Source organism: Pelobates fuscus, chromosome 1 (genome assembly GCF_036172605.1).
Source record: "Pelobates fuscus isolate aPelFus1 chromosome 1, aPelFus1.pri, whole genome shotgun sequence".
Lineage (NCBI taxonomy): Eukaryota > Metazoa > Chordata > Amphibia > Anura > Pelobatidae > Pelobates > Pelobates fuscus.
Genome location: NC_086317.1, coordinates 483,282,782 through 483,299,790, shown reverse-complemented (window position 1 = coordinate 483,299,790; position 17,009 = coordinate 483,282,782). Strand labels below are relative to the sequence as shown.

At 39.4% G+C, this 17,009-nt stretch overlaps 1 protein-coding gene across 2 annotated transcripts in view; it reads right to left on the bottom strand.

The window, feature by feature from the left end:
- The window catches only part of SLCO2B1 (solute carrier organic anion transporter family member 2B1), a 136,569-nt gene that overhangs the window by 36,951 nt on the left and 82,609 nt on the right, over window positions 1–17,009 (bottom strand). The gene's annotated exons all lie outside the window — the stretch shown is intronic.

Genomic DNA, 17,009 nt, shown 5'->3' with positions numbered 1-17,009 from the left:
TCCTATAGAGACATGTCATTACATCGAGACATCTTCCTATAGAGACATGTCATTATATCAAGACATCTTCCTATAGAGACATGCCATTATATCAACACATATTCCTATAGAGACATGTCATTACATTGAGACATCATTCTATAGAGACATGCCATTATATCAAGACATCTTCCTATAGAGACATGTAATTACATTGAGACATCTCCTTATATAGACATGTCATTACATCAAGACATCTTCCTATAGAGACATGTCATTACATTGAGACATCTCCTTATATAGACATGTCATAACATCGAGACATCTTCCTATAGAGACATGCCATTATATCAAGACATCTTCCTATAGAGACATGTTATTACATCGAGACATCTTCCTATAGAGACATGTTATTACATCGAGACATCTTCCTATAGAGACATGTCATTACATTGAGACATCATTCTATAGAGACATGCAATTACATCAAGACATCTTCCTATAGAGACATGCCATTATATCAAGACATCTTCCTATAGAGACATGTCATTATATCAAGACATCTTCCTATAGAGACATGTCATTATATCAAGACATCTTCCTATAGAGACATGTCATTACATTGAGACATCTCCTTATATAGACATGTCATCACATCAAGACATCTTCCTATAGAGACATGTCATTACATTGAGACATCTCCTTATATAGACATGTCATAACATCGAGACATCTTCCTATAGAGACATGCCATTATATCAAGACATCTTCCTATAGAGACATGTCATTACATCGAGACATCTTCCTATAGAGACATGTCATTACATTGAGACATCTCCTTATATAGACATGTCATAACATCGAGACATCTTCCTATAGAGACATGCCATTATATTGAGACATCTTCCTATAGAGACATGTCATTACATTGAGACATCTCCTTATATAGACATGTCATTACATCAAGACATCTTCCTATAGAGACATGTCATTACATTGAGACATCTCCTTATATAGACATGTCATAACATCGAGACATCTTCCTATAGAGACATGCCATTATATCAAGACATCTTCCTATAGAGACATGTTATTACATCGAGACATCTTCCTATAGAGACATGTCATTACATTGAGACATCATTCTATAGAGACATGCAATTACATCAAGACATCTTCCTATAGAGACATGTTATTACACCGAGACATCTTCCTATAGAGACATGTCATTACATTGAGACATCATTCTATAGAGACATGCAATTACATCAAGACATCTTCCTATAGAGACATGCCATTATATCAAGACATCTTCCTATAGAGACATGTCATTATATCAAGACATCTTCCTATAGAGACATGTCATTATATCAAGACATCTTCCTATAGAGACATGTCATTACATTGAGACATCTCCTTATATAGACATGTCATTACATCAAGACATCTTCCTATAGAGACATGTCATTACATTGAGACATCTCCTTATATAGACATGTCATAACATCGAGACATCTTCCTATAGAGACATGCCATTATATCAAGACATCTTCCTATAGAGACATGTCATTACATCGAGACATCTTCCTATAGAGACATGTCATTACATTGAGACATCTCCTTATATAGACATGTCATAACATCGAGACATCTCCCTATAGAGACGTGCCATAACATCGAGACATCTTCCTATAGAGACATGTCATTACATCAAGACATCTTCCTATAGAGACATGCCATTACATCGAGACATCTTCCTATAGAGACATGCCATTACATTGAAACACCTTCCTATAGAGACATGCCATTACATCAAGACAATTTCATATAGAGACATTCCGTTACATCGAGACATCATTCTATAGAGACATGCCATTACATCGAGACATCTCCCTATAGAGACATGCCGTTACATCGAGACATCTCCCTATAGAGAAATCCCGTTACATCGAGACATCATTCTATAGAGACATGCCATTACATCGAGATATCTCCCTATAGAGACATGCCATTACATCGAGACATCTCCCTATAGAGACATGTCATTACATCAAGACATCTTCCTATAGAGACATGTCATTACATTGAGACATCTCCCTATAGAGACATGCCATTACATCGAGACATCTCCCTATAGAGACATGTCATTACATCGAGACATCTCCCTATAGAGATATGTCATTACATCGAGACATCTCCCTATAGAGACATGCCATTACACCAAGACATCTCCCTATAGAGACATGCCGTTACATCAAGACATCTCCCTATAGAGACATGTCATTACATCGAGACATCTCCCTATAGAGACATGCCGTTACATCGAGACATCTCCCTATAGAGACATGCCATTACATCGAGACATCTCCCTATAGAGACATGCCATTACATCGAGACATCTCCCTATAGAGACATGTCCTTACATCGAGACATCTCCCTATAGAGACATGCCGTTACATCGAGACATCTCCCTATAGAGACATGCCATTACATCGAGACATCTCCCTATAGAGACATGCCATTACATCGAGACATCTCCCTATAGAGACATGCCGTTACATCGAGACATCTCCCTATAGAGACATGCCGTTACATCGAGACATCTCCCTATAGAGACATGCCATTACATCGAGACATCTCCCTATAGAGACATGCCATTACATCAAGACATCTCCCTATAGAGACATGTCATTACATCAAGACATCTTCCTATAGAGACATGTCATTACATCGAGACATCTCCCTATAGAGACATGCCATTACATCAAGACATCTTCCTATAGAGACATGCCGTTACATCAAGAAATCTCCCTATAGAGACATGCCGTTACATTGAGACATCATTCTATAGAGACATGCCATTACATCGAGACATCTCCCTATAGAGACATGCCATTACATCGAGACATCTCCCTATAGAGACATGCCATTACATCAAGGCATCTTCCTATAGAGACATGTCATTACATCAAGACATCTTCCTATAGAGACATGTCATTACATCGAGACATCTCCCTATAGAGACATGCCGTTACATCAAGACATCTTCCTATAGAGACATGTCATTACTTCGAGCCATCTTCCTATAGAGACATGCCATTACATCGAGACATCTCCCTATAGAGACATGCCATTACATCGAGACATCTCCCTATAGAGACATGCCATTACATCGAGACATCTTCCTATAGAGACATGCCATTACATCGAGACATCTTCCTATAGAGACATGCCATTACATCGAGACATCTCCCTATAGAGACATGCCATTACATCGAGACATCTCCCTATAGAGACATGCCATTACATCGAGACATCTTCCTATAGAGACATGCCATTACATCGAGACATCTCCCTATAGAGACATGTCATTCCATCGAGACATCTTTCTATAGAGACATGCCATTACATCGAGACATCATTCTATAGACATGCCATTACATCGAGACATCTCCCTATAGAGACATGCCATTACATCGAGACATCTTCCTATAGAGACATGCCATTACATCGAGACATCTTCCTATAGAGACATGCCATTACATCAAGACATCTTCCTATAGAGACATGCCATTACATCGAGACATCTCCCTATAGAGACACGTCGTTACATCGAGACATCTCCCTATAGAGACATGCCATTACATCGAGACATCTTCCTATAGAGACATGCCGTTACATCGAGACATCTTCCTATAGAGACATGCCATTACATCGAGACATCTTCCTATAGAGACATGCCGTTACATCGAGACATCTTCCTGTAGAGACATGCCGTTACATCGAGACATCTTCCTATAGAGACATGCCATTACATCGAGACATCTTCCTATAGAGACATGCCGTTACATCGAGACATCTCCCTATAGAGACATGTCATTACATCGAGACATCTCCCTATAGAGACATGCCATTACATCGAGACATCTCGCTATAGAGACATGCCGTTACATCAAGACATCTTCCTATAGAGACATGTCATTACTTCGAGACATCTTCCTATAGAGACATGCCGTTACATCGAGACATCTCCCTATAGAGACATGCCATTACATCGAGACATCTCCCTATAGAGACATGCCATTACATCGAGACATCTCCCTATAGAGACATGCCATTACATCGAGACATCTCCCTATAGAGACATGCCGTTACATCGAGACATCTCCCTATAGAGACATGCCATTACATTGAGACATCTCGCTATAGAGACATGCCATTACATCAAGACATCTCCCTATAGAGACATGTCATTACATCAAGACATCTTCCTATAGAGACATGTCATTACATCGAGACATCTCCCTATAGAGACATGCCATTACATCAAGACATCTTCCTATAGAGACATGCCGTTACATCAAGACATCTCCCTATAGAGACATGCCGTTACATTGAGACATCATTCTATAGAGACATGCCATTACATCGAGACATCTCCCTATAGAGACATGCCATTACATCGAGACATCTCCCTATAGAGACATGTCATTACATCGAGACATCTCCCTATAGAGACATGCCGTTACATCAAGACATCTTCCTATAGAGACATGTCATTACTTCGAGCCATCTTCCTATAGAGACATGCCATTACATCGAGACATCTCCCTATAGAAACATGCCATTACATCGAGACATCTCCCTATAGAGACATGCCATTACATCGAGACATCTTCCTATAGAGACATGCCATTACATCGAGACATCTTCCTATAGAGACATGCCATTACATCGAGACATCTCCCTATAGAGACATGCCATTACATCGAGACATCTCCCTATAGAGACATGCCATTACATCGAGACATCTTCCTATAGAGACATGCCATTACATCGAGACATCTCCCTATAGAGACATGCCATTACATCGAGACATCTCCCTATAGAGACATGCCATTACATCGAGACATCTCCCTATAGAGACATGCCATTACATCGAGACATCTTCCTATAGAGACATGCCATTACATCGAGACATCTCCCTATAGAGACATGTCATTCCATCGAGACATCTTTCTATAGAGACATGCCATTACATCGAGACATCATTCTATAGACATGCCATTACATCGAGACATCTCCCTATAGAGACATGCCATTACATCGAGACATCTTCCTATAGAGACATGCCATTACATCAAGACATCTTCCTATAGAGACATGCCGTTACATCGAGACATCATTCTATAGAGACACGTCGTTACATCGAGACATCTCCCTATAGAGACATGCCATTACATCGAGACATCTTCCTATAGAGACATGCCATTACATCGAGACATCTTCCTATAGAGACATGCCGTTACATCGAGACATCTTCCTATAGAGACATGCCATTACATCGAGACATCTTCCTATAGAGACATGCCGTTACATCGAGACATCTTCCTATAGAGACATGCCGTTACATCGAGACATCTTCCTATAGAGACATGCCATTACATCGAGACATCTTCCTATAGAGACATGCCGTTACATCGAGACATCTTCCTATAGAGACATGCCGTTACATCGAGACATCTTCCTATAGAGACATGCCATTACATCGAGACATCTCCCTATAGAGACATGCCATTACATCGAGACATCTTCCTATAGAGACATGCCGTTACATCGAGACATCTTCCTATAGAGACATGCCATTACATCGAGACATCTTCCTATAGAGACATGCCATTACATCGAGACATCTTCCTATAGAGACATGCCGTTACATCGAGACATCTTCCTATAGAGACATGCCGTTACATCGAGACATCTTCCTATAGAGACATGCCATTACATCGAGACATCTCCCTATAGAGACATGCCATTACATCGAGACATCTCCCTATAGAGACATGCCATTACATCGAGACATCTTCCTATAGAGACATGCCATTACATCGAGACATCTCCCTATAGAGACATGCCATTACATCGAGACATCTCCCTATAGAGACATTCCGTTACATCGAGACATCTTCCTATAGAGAAATCCCGTTACATCGAGACATCTCCCTATAGAGACATGTCATTACATCGAGACATCTCCCTATAGAGACATGCCATTACATCGAGACATCTCGCTATAGAGACATGCCGTTACATCAAGACATCTTCCTATAGAGACATGTCATTACTTCGAGACATCTTCCTATAGAGACATGCCATTACATCGAGACATCTTCCTATAGAGACATGTCATTACATCGAGACATCTCCTTATATAGACATGCCGTTACATCGAGACATCTCCCTATAGAGACATGCCATTACATCGAGACATCTCGCTATAGAGACATGCCATTACATCGAGACATCTCCCTATAGAGACATTATTAATTATTATTTGACTATTATATTTGGCATTTATGTAGTGCCAACAGATTCCGTAGCGCTTTACAATATTATATATTTTGTTTCTATTTGTTTTGTTATATTGTAGAATGTTCTTTCCATTTTTAAGTATTTGATCCAAAGCTTTGTCAGCCATGAATAATCTTAGCATCCAGCAAGTGTTCTGTAGTTCTCAAATGGATCTTTCTATTAAACGTATTGTTATCTAGCTGTCACTAGGTGGCACTATTTCACCTTAAGCTGTAAAAGTAGTTATTTCGCAGTATTTAACACAGTATTCTTTTGTTTACAGTTAACAATAAATCATTTATAAAATTTCCTTTTTAACAATTACAAGTTTTACATTTTTAAATTTATTAAGTTAATAAAATACTTCACTTTGTAAGACAATGTACGTGATAACTAGTTTTATTATTGTTATAAAGTTCTAAATTGGATTTTTTTTGCTATGTATTGCCATGAACCAGCATCCAGAGAATCAAAATGACTGAGCAATTGTGCAAATAAGGCATTCATCACCAGATATGCCGACATCAAAGACACGGCCATAACACTTGGAGGTGCAGTGAGCATGCTTGCTAGTATACACTGTATGTGCTGTGAGCATGCTTGTTGGTGTACACTGTATGTGTAGTGAGCATGCTTGCTTGTGTACGCTGCAGGTGCAGTGAGCATGCTTGCCAGTGTACGCTGCATGTGCAGTGAGCATGCTTGCTAGTGTACACTGTATGTGCAGTGAGCATGTTTGTTAGTGTACACTGTATGTGCTGTGAGCATGCTTGCTAGTGTACGCTGCAGGTGCAGTGAGCATGCTTGTTAGTGTACACTGTATGTGCTGTGAGCATGCTTGCTAGTGTACACTGCATGTGCAGTGAGCATGCTTGCTAGTGTACACTGTATGTGCAGTGAGCATGCTTGCTAGTGTACCCTGTATGTGCAGTGAGCATGCTTGCCAGTGTACGCTGCATGTGCAGTGAGCATGCTTGCTAGTGTACACTGTATGTGCAGTGAGCATGCTTGCTAGTGTACACTGTATGTGTAGTGAGCATGCTTGCTTGTGTACGCTGCAGGTGCAGTGAGCATGCTTGCCAGTGTACACTGCATGTGCAGTGAGCATGCTTGCTAGTGTACACTGTATGTGCTGTGAGCATGCTTGCTATTGTATGCTGCAGGTGCAGTGAGCATGCTTGCCAGTGTACGCTGCATGTGCAGTGAGCATGCTTGCTAGTGTACACTGTATGTGCAGTGAGCATGTTTGTTAGTGTACACTGTATGTGCTGTGAGCATGCTTGCTAGTGTACGCTGCAGGTGCAGTGAGCATGCTTGTTAGTGTACACTGTATGTGCTGTGAGCATGCTTGCTAGTGTACACTGCATGTGCAGTGAGCATGCTTGCTAGTGTACACTGTATGTGCAGTGAGCATGCTTGCTAGTGTACCCTGTATGTGCAGTGAGCATGCTTGCCAGTGTACGCTGCATGTGCAGTGAGCATGCTTGCTAGTGTACACTGTATGTGCAGTGAGCATGCTTGCTAATGTACACTGTATGTGTAGTGAGCATGCTTGCTTGTGTACGCTGCAGGTGCAGTGAGCATGCTTGCCAGTGTACACTGCATGTGCAGTGAGCATGCTTGCTAGTGTACACTGTATGTGCTGTGAGCATGCTTGCTATTGTATGCTGCAGGTGCAGTGAGCATGCTTGCTAGTGTACACTGTATGTGCAGTGAGCATGTTTGTTAGTGTACACTGTATGTGCTGTGAGCGTGCTTGCTAGTGTACGCTGCAGGTGCAGTGAGCATGCTTGTTAGTGTACACTGTATGTGCTGTGAGCATGCTTGCTAGTGTACGCTGCATGTGCAGTGAGCATGCTTGCTAGTGTACACTGTATGTGCAGTGAGCATGCTTGCTAGTGTACCCTGTATGTGCAGTGAGCATGCTTGCCAGTGTACGCTGCAGGTGCAGTGAGCATGCTTGCTAGTGTACACTGTATGTGCAGTGAGCATGCTTGCTAGTGTACGCTGCATGTGCAGTGAGCATGCTTGCTAGTGTACACTGTGTGTGATGTGAGCATGCTTGCTAGTGTACGCTGCATGTGCAGTGAGCATGCTTGCTAGTGTACGCTGCCTGTGCTGTGAGCATGCTTAATTACTGCTAGTATTGTGCCTTCATTCAAACTCCAACTACTCTTGGTCGACAGCAATAGCTACAGTATTCATCAGCCCAAATACACTATCCCCAAATTCATATGCACATTTAAATAACAGGTTTTTAATATCACTTCAATAAAGTGTAAGCTCACCTACCATGTCAACACAAACTTATAAGGTGAATCTTACACTAAAAATGTTTCTTGCTTTCAGGTGAAATGCCAAATCTGTAATGAGACAGAAAGGGGTTTTCTTATGAACCCCTATACACGTATTAAGCCTTGCTAGGGCACTTATGGGCTGCCCAGTCACTAATAAAATAAAGGGGAGACCGGAGACCATCAGGGTAGAGGTGTTAAATAAACTGAACAGGGTTACCAAGAGACATGCCATCTTTTGGTGGTGGGTGGGGGCTAAAAAAATTATAAACAAGGGAATGGAAATACGTTTGTAATCACCTCCATAAACGTTTGGCCAGTCTCCGAGGCTTTAACCAGCACCCATAAAAAATACCTACCTACCCCCCAACCCTAATAGTCGTGAGAAGGCCCACTATTTTCGGTAAAAAAAAATACTTACCATCAGATGTCTTTGTTTTCTTTTCTTCAACTCCCAAAAAAGGGCAAATTAAAAACTAATTCCCATTGCAACTATTCCAATATAAAAATGGACCGTATCAAAACAAAAACAAAATGCATAAGAATAAAGTGACGCTTTATAAAATAAATTGAAGTTAGCCCATTGAGGGCTCCAAGCAGACTGAGCTTGCATTGTAGTAAAAGCGGTTCCCCACCATTCCCATTTTAAACTCCTCTCTCGCCGGCAATGAGTGAGAGCGTAAAAATGAAATCGGCTCACGTGAATTTAATTTGTAACAAATATATACGGTATGTATGAAAATCAGACAAAATTAACCAAACCATGGATGAAATTTGGTACATCAAAATGAATCAGACTAACTGAATTTCCCATCAGTGCACAAGTCTAATATATACTACACTGTACATATAAACAGACTGTACAAATATACAGTACACCCTTACATACTACACATACATTTAAACACAGTGTACATACAAACAGTACACGATTACATTCTGTACATACATATTAACACATGCACCTTATTTACTACAGTGAACATTCTGAGTGAATTTAGAATGTTAGGCAAGGATAGGAGATTTTTTCCAGTCTGGCTATTTCATGTTACATTTGAAATTCACTTTGGGGAATAACTCTGATAGTTTTAAGATTTTTCATTTCTTCCTGCCAATACAGCATACGCTCATAGTGTACTACCACACTCTGTTTAACCGGCACTGCATAAGAGGGACACTGTAGGCCCCCAGACCACTTCAGCTCATTGAAGTATTCTGGGTGCATGTTTACATTGCAGCTCTAAGTCTGCCTTCAGTGACTGTCTACCAGACAGCCACTGGGGGCGCTTCAGGCATCCAAACAGACCTATGGTCTGGTAACTGACGTTGGACGTCCTCACGCTCTGTATAAGGATATCCAGCATCAGATGTTTCCACATAGGAAAGCATGTATTCAATGCTTTCCTATTGGGAGGTCTAATGCTGCGCATATGCATTAGCGCCCGCTTGTCGTGGGATGCAAGAGGAGGAGGTGGACCGCGACCCAGTGCCGAGGGACATCGACGCTGGGATAAGTTAAGTAAAAAGGTTTTTCAACAGAGGGAGCTATAGTGCCAGAAATACAGCTTTGTATTCCTGGTACTTATAGTTTCCCTTTAATGCCGACATGACTCGTGTTATAAAATTTCTTGCGAAAATAAAGTTTTCCCTAATCTGCAAAAAACACAGCACGAGCTTCTGTTTATACAAGTTATTTTTAAAACTGAGAAGTACAGCACAGATGTGTTTGACTGCTTCCTCATACATAGAATGAATGTTTGTCTTCTAGCCACGTGTCTGCTGTGACAATGTGTATTGTGTGACATATTTACTGAGCATCAGTACATGGATAAGAACAAAGCCCATATTGGATTTCTCCTTATTTAACGGTATTCAAGGCTCATTGCATCAAGTTCTGCAGAAGAGGAAAAACATGACATTCTGTTTCTTTGCAGATGGGAACTGGCTCTGAGAACAAAAAACTGCTAATTTCTGCTTGTGAAGGGCTACTAAACTGGTTCATGGAGTGCAGGATAAAACTTACCAGGAAAGGTTAAAGGATCTTAACATGTATAGCTTGGAGGAAAGACGAGACAGGGGGGATGGGATAGAAACATTTAAATACATAAAGGGAATCAACTCCTATAGACTGTAAGCTTGTTTGAGCAGGGTCCTTTTCAATCTATCGTTCCTGTAAGTTTTCTTGTAATTGTCCTATTTATAGTTAAATCCCCCCTCTCATAATATTGTAAAACGCTACGGAATCTGTTGGTGCTATATAAATGGTAATAATAATAATAATAATAATAATAATAATAATAACACAGTAAAGGAGACTATATTTAAAAGAAGAAAAACTACCACAACAAGAGGACATAGTCTTAAATAGAGGGGCAACCGAAGTATTACTTTACTGAGAGGGTAGTGGATGCATTGAAAAGCCTTCCAGCTGAAGTGGTAGAGGTTAACACAGTAAATGAGTTTAAGCATGCGTGGGATAGGCATAAGGCTATCCTAACTATAAGATAAGGACAGGGACTAATCACAGTATTCTATATGGGCCGGATGGTTCTTATCTGCCGTCCCATTCTATGTTTCTATGTCTATGTTAATACTTTATGTAGCCAAAGGGCCTTGGAGTACTTTCCTGTAACTGCTGCCTGTCTTGATCAAGCAGTGATGGCTACATTAAATGGTTTTGCACTGAGTGCTGTACTCCATTCTAGTAATTAGTAAGTGTTGGAAATGGGTCTAGGTGGCAATGAATAGAATGTCACATTGAGACACACCGTGCACTATAATGATATTACTGGGTCATGTATAGAGATCGAACATAATCTAAGTTCATGTTTCATTGGTTTAAAGTAAAGGACATTTAAATCTTAATTTACATCTCCAACTGTGTTCATGCTTTATGCCAATTCTGATATTCTCATGTATTTCTTTTCTAAAATAGGCTAAAGCCTAATATATAAATGCACACAATTTTTTAAATAAATATAGGTTTTGATTTAGTTAATTATTCCAATAACACAATGTCACAAAAATCTCAAAAGTAAAACTAAATTGCTTAAACTTTTAAATTAAAATTTACATTTAACTGTTTTCTTTCCCTGTCTCATGTTATAGAGCTGTGTCTTATCCTTGTTGTGTGGTTACCCAGTGTAAATTAGGTCATTAACCGAGTGCAGTGAGTTTCTCAAGAAGTGAATTATAGATGGAGGAACTGTACTCCAATCTCGCACGCTACGTGGAATCAGGTGAGGCAACACATTTTGGAAGGGTGAATCGTGCCAATGGGAAGACTTGGATTTGACCGAGATCATCTTGACGGATAGTTTCATAGAATGTGGAGCTGTATCAAAGGTACCGTAAGTTTAGTTGCTTTTTTAAGGTTGTTTTTTTTTTGTTTGTTTTTTTTAAATAAAACATAGCCTCAAATATAAACATCCTACAGAAGTTTCTATAGATGTCTTCTGTGCAACCGAGAAGAAAAGCACCGGTTGTCTGAGCTGCCACATGGACTCTATCAGTAATTACACCAGGGCTGATTTTCTTTTTTATACCTATAACCTAAGGAAGATATCTTACTTTATTATAATATGTGCATTTTTACAGTCAGAGTGTTCCTTTAAAAAAAAAAAAATTGTTTTTGGAACCTGGTCTACTTGACAGTACTTCAATAAACATTTCTTTTTTCAGTTAGTGCTGTAATTGAAAGTAAAAACTCAAAGAATAAAACACGAATTATTTAGCAGAAGGGATCTGAATGTGTCCTATTTAAATGACAGGAGTGGACAATAAAATAGTAAATGTGTTAAGGAATAATACAAGGCTAGTCTGAAGCAGGAAACATAAAAAACAATCTGTGAAATTGAAAGAATGAAGAACAAAGGAAATTTTACGTGGATACACTCAGCTGAACCTAAACTGAGGAGATCTCTTAATATACCAAACATGTGATAGCATCGGTCCAGCATAAATGAAGAGACTGGCAGCTGTACATTGTTTGGGTCTCTCGTTTTTCCTTAAGTGTACTTATTGTGACTCAGAAAAGAGAACTTGTAAACAGTTGCTGATCAGACATTATATTTCACTGATTGCAGAGTTTTGGAATCATGTAAATGATAGGATATTTTAGGGATTCTGCTGATGTACCTAGAATAGAGGATAAAACATAGTGCAAATATTGTTTGATACTCAAAGGTAGTGTACTGGTATATATGCACTCACAAATTCCAAATGGTTTAGCGTTTTAAAGGTGCCGCCCCACGATGTAGATGGGGGGTGTCGATCAGTATTCCTCCTCGAGTGGTAGCCAATGGGGTGTCAGGGTCAGCAAGATGATTCAAACAAACTCCGACCAAAAGAATCCTTCCAAGGCAATTTATTCACTCATAAAATCAGGAGGTGTACAAAATAAATAAAAACAAATATAAAGATAAAGATAAAACAGGTCACCGGTCCTACGCGTTTCGTCCTTGTACAAAAGGACTTCCTCAGGGACCTTTTCAATAAAACCAGCAGTAACATGTACAATGGCTGACAATGGCATCCTAAAAAACGCTAACACATAAAATCTTATATAGGGCTAGTCCCTCCAAGTCATTGGTGGAATAGTGGGTGTCTTCTTTCCTCTGAAATTCATTCGTTGCCCGGTATTTTCTTCAGGTGTAGATTCTTGCCGGAGATTCCAATTCCTCCTCGTGTAATTTTCCTATCACTTCCGCATACGTCACGCGTTACGTTCCGGTCACGTGACCCGTATGCGTTCCACACTCGGGAAAAATAACATGGCCGTGCGTTCCATCATAAAAAGAGATAAGTCCATTTATTACTTGATGGTGCTTGAGAATCTAAACGAGAGGGCTGTTATACATTGCATACAAAGTACCCATAATACTAATAAGAACATTAATATATCCTCTATAACTTGAAATAGAAACGGAAAAATATGAAAAAATGAATGCAACGACTTCCTATCCAAGTGTGCATACAAATATAATTCTAAAGTTATATATCGCAAATTTATTTTATATCATATACCATTAGTAATTAATAGTTTGTGAATTCTTAAAATACCTTTTAAACCAATGATTAATGTGAATATATAGCTATAATTTTAAATTTTTCATTTTAAAATGACATATCCATATTTGCATTTGCATGTTGTGTTTAACATAGTTTGTTTCTCGTGCCTAATCGCAATCCATAATTGCATGTGCATATAGTGTTCAACATAATTTATTTCCCTTGCTTAATCGTAAGACTAGTGTGCTCAAATCTCAGAAATAGCTTATCTATATAAAAAGAGAATATATATATCTCTCTCTTTAACTCAGTTAATCCAAAAAACAAATGATATCCATATCTACATTCATTCCCCTTGGTGTAAGGGTGCCCAGTCTATGAATCCAATAGGACTCTCTTTTGGCCAAACGCTTCTCCCTGTTCCCCCCTCTCCAGTGTGGTTGAATTTGTTCCATCCCCATGCACCGTAAACCTTTTAAAAAGAATTGTGGGCAATTGTTGCAATGGAGAGGAACAGAGTGGGTCTCAAGTTTTTTCTTGATGTTGTTAATATGTTCAAGAAGCCTCACTTTTAAGCACCTCTTAGTGCGTCCCACATACTGACTGCCACACGGACACTGAAGCAAATAGACCACAAAGTCCGAGCGGCAGCCAATCCCCGACTTAATGTGAAACTCCTTCCCCGTGGTGGAACTGGTATATGACATAGCTTTATCTGTATTGACCTGTGAGCAAGCTTTGCAATTCTTGCATCCCTTGAAACCTTTATCACTCTTTTTGTTTTTAAAGACATTTTTTAGGGCATAGCTTGGTGCCAATAAATTTTTTAGATTTTGTTTTTTCCTATATATAATTTTTGGTTTCTTGGGCAGATGTTCTCCCAAAATAGGGTCCTCCAACAGTATTGGCCAATATTTGCACAAACTCCTCCTAATTTTAGGATGATCTATGTTATACTGGGTAAAGAAAGATTGTCTGAAATTCTCTTTTTGTCTACCAATCGGATTATTTATTAAGAAATCATTTCTGTCTTTTTTAGACATCATATCGATTTCTCTATCTATCCTCTTTTTGCTGTAACCTTTTTGGACAAGTTTGTCAGCCACATGTTTGGCCTGTGTATGGAAATCTTTAATATGGGAACAATTTCTCCTAACCCTGGGGAGTTGTCCTTTTGTTATCCCTTTCAACCACGGTTGGTGGTGACAGCTATGTTTATGAACATAGCTGTTTCCATCGGTTGGTTTAAAAAAACACTTTGTTCTGATTTCATTTCCTTCACAAAACAAGGTTAGGTCCAAGAAATTAATTTCCCTGCGGTTCCATATCGGAGAGAGTTTTAAATTATATTCATTAGAGTTCAAATAATTCACAAAGGTCATAAACTCCAGATCTGACCCCTTCCAGATAATGATGACATCGTCTATATACCTCCGCCATAGGACCAGGTTCTCCACCCAGTCATGCCCCAACCTCACGCAGAGGTCTTCCCACCTGCGCATGTATATGTTGGCATAACTGGGGGCGAACCTGGTACCCATGGCGGTCCCCACTAATTGTAGAAAAAACGACTGATCAAAGAAAAAGTAATTATGTTCCAGTATAAACTGGATACCAAAAAGTACAAAGGTTTTTAGCCCTGGAGAAATATCTTCATCCCTGTCCAAATAATGGGCAACTGCTTCCAACCCCAAATCGTGACTGATGACTGTGTACAGCGAGGTCACATCCAGTGTGGCCCAGCTGTAATCTTCCCGCCACTCCAGATTTTCAACCTCTTGTAAAAATGATTTTGTATCCTTGGTATATGACCATGCCTTTTGCGCATGTTTTTGTAGGTGAAAATCTAGAAAGGCGGACAGATTTGCTGTAATTGATTCAATGCCACTGATTATTGGGCGTCCTGGTGGATTTCTTAAGTTTTTATGGATCTTCGGAATAAAATAAAAGATTGGAATGACTGGATAAGGATTCCAAAGGTATTCAAAATTCTTTTTAGAAATAATATTTACAGCTCTTGCTTCTTCTAAAAGGGTTTTAAGTTCTGCATTAAAGACTAGGGTGGGATCACTTTTAAGCTTTTTATATGTTTTCTCATCTGCCAGAATGTTAAAGGCCTCTTGTCGATAATAGTGTTCCGACATAATCACTATCGCTCCACCTTTGTCCGCCTCCTTAATGACAATGTCTTCCCTTGAGGTTAAATTTTTTAATGCTAACTGTTCTCCCTTAGTTAAATTTTGTGCCTCCTTTCCTCCTTTTTGTTTATTCTTTCCTGTCCATTTCTCAAAATCTTTTTCCACTAGACTTTCAAACGTCTCTAAATGGGCCCCTTTGCTTTGTACTGGAAAAAATTTAGACTTTCGTTTGAAACTCTTTTGTATGTCATTTTCCTTGACTTCAAAACCTGTCTCAATTGGATTGGGGAACTTCAAAAAATGTCTCGTTACCGTCATAGATCTAATAAATTTTTTCAAATCAATGTACAATTGGAAATCATCCGCTGCCTGATTGGGAGCAAATTTCATTCCCTTCTCCAACAGATCAATCTCTTGTTCTGTCAAATTAGATCCGGATAAATTAACAATCCCCCTCTTTAGTTCTTCCCCCAAAGGGTCTAATCCCTCCCTTGTAGTCTCTCCTGATCCTCTGCTCGTTTTCTCTTTTGTGGGGATTCTATGTACAAATTGGAAAACCGATTGGGATGTTCCCACCTTTTCTCCCGGGGACGGAAATAGTTGGTGATCATTTTTTCTTTGGGGGCTCGGGTTCTCCCCTGAAAATTTTCCTCCTCTCATGAGTCAGAAGTATTTCCTTTCCTATTCTCATCTTGATTTTTGAGGGCCTGTGCATAAGATCCAAACCTTTTTGTGCCTCTATCTGGAGATCTTTCCATACCATTCGAATTCCTATTTACATGACTATTTACATTATCATCGGCTGTTCTTCTAAAAGATGGTCTCCCCTCTCTTTCTGGGGTTCTCTTATGTGTCCCCCTTGTTCTTTCTGGGGTTCCCTTCCTATAATCATTTGGTTACTCTCTTTCTCTCACTGGAATTCTTTCTCTGTAAAAGAGGATAGATAGAGAAATCGATATGATGTCTAAAAAAGACAGAAATGATTTCTTAATAAATAATCCGATTGGTAGACAAAAAGAGAATTTCAGACAATCTTTCTTTACCCAGTATAACATAGATCATCCTAAAATTAGGAGGAGTTTGTGCAAATATTGGCCAATACTGTTGGAGGACCTTATTTTGGGAGAACATCTGCCCAAGAAACCAAAAATTATATATAGGAAAAAACAAAATCTAAAAAATTTATTGGCACCAAGCTATGCCCTAAAAAATGTCTTTAAAAACAAAAAGAGTGATA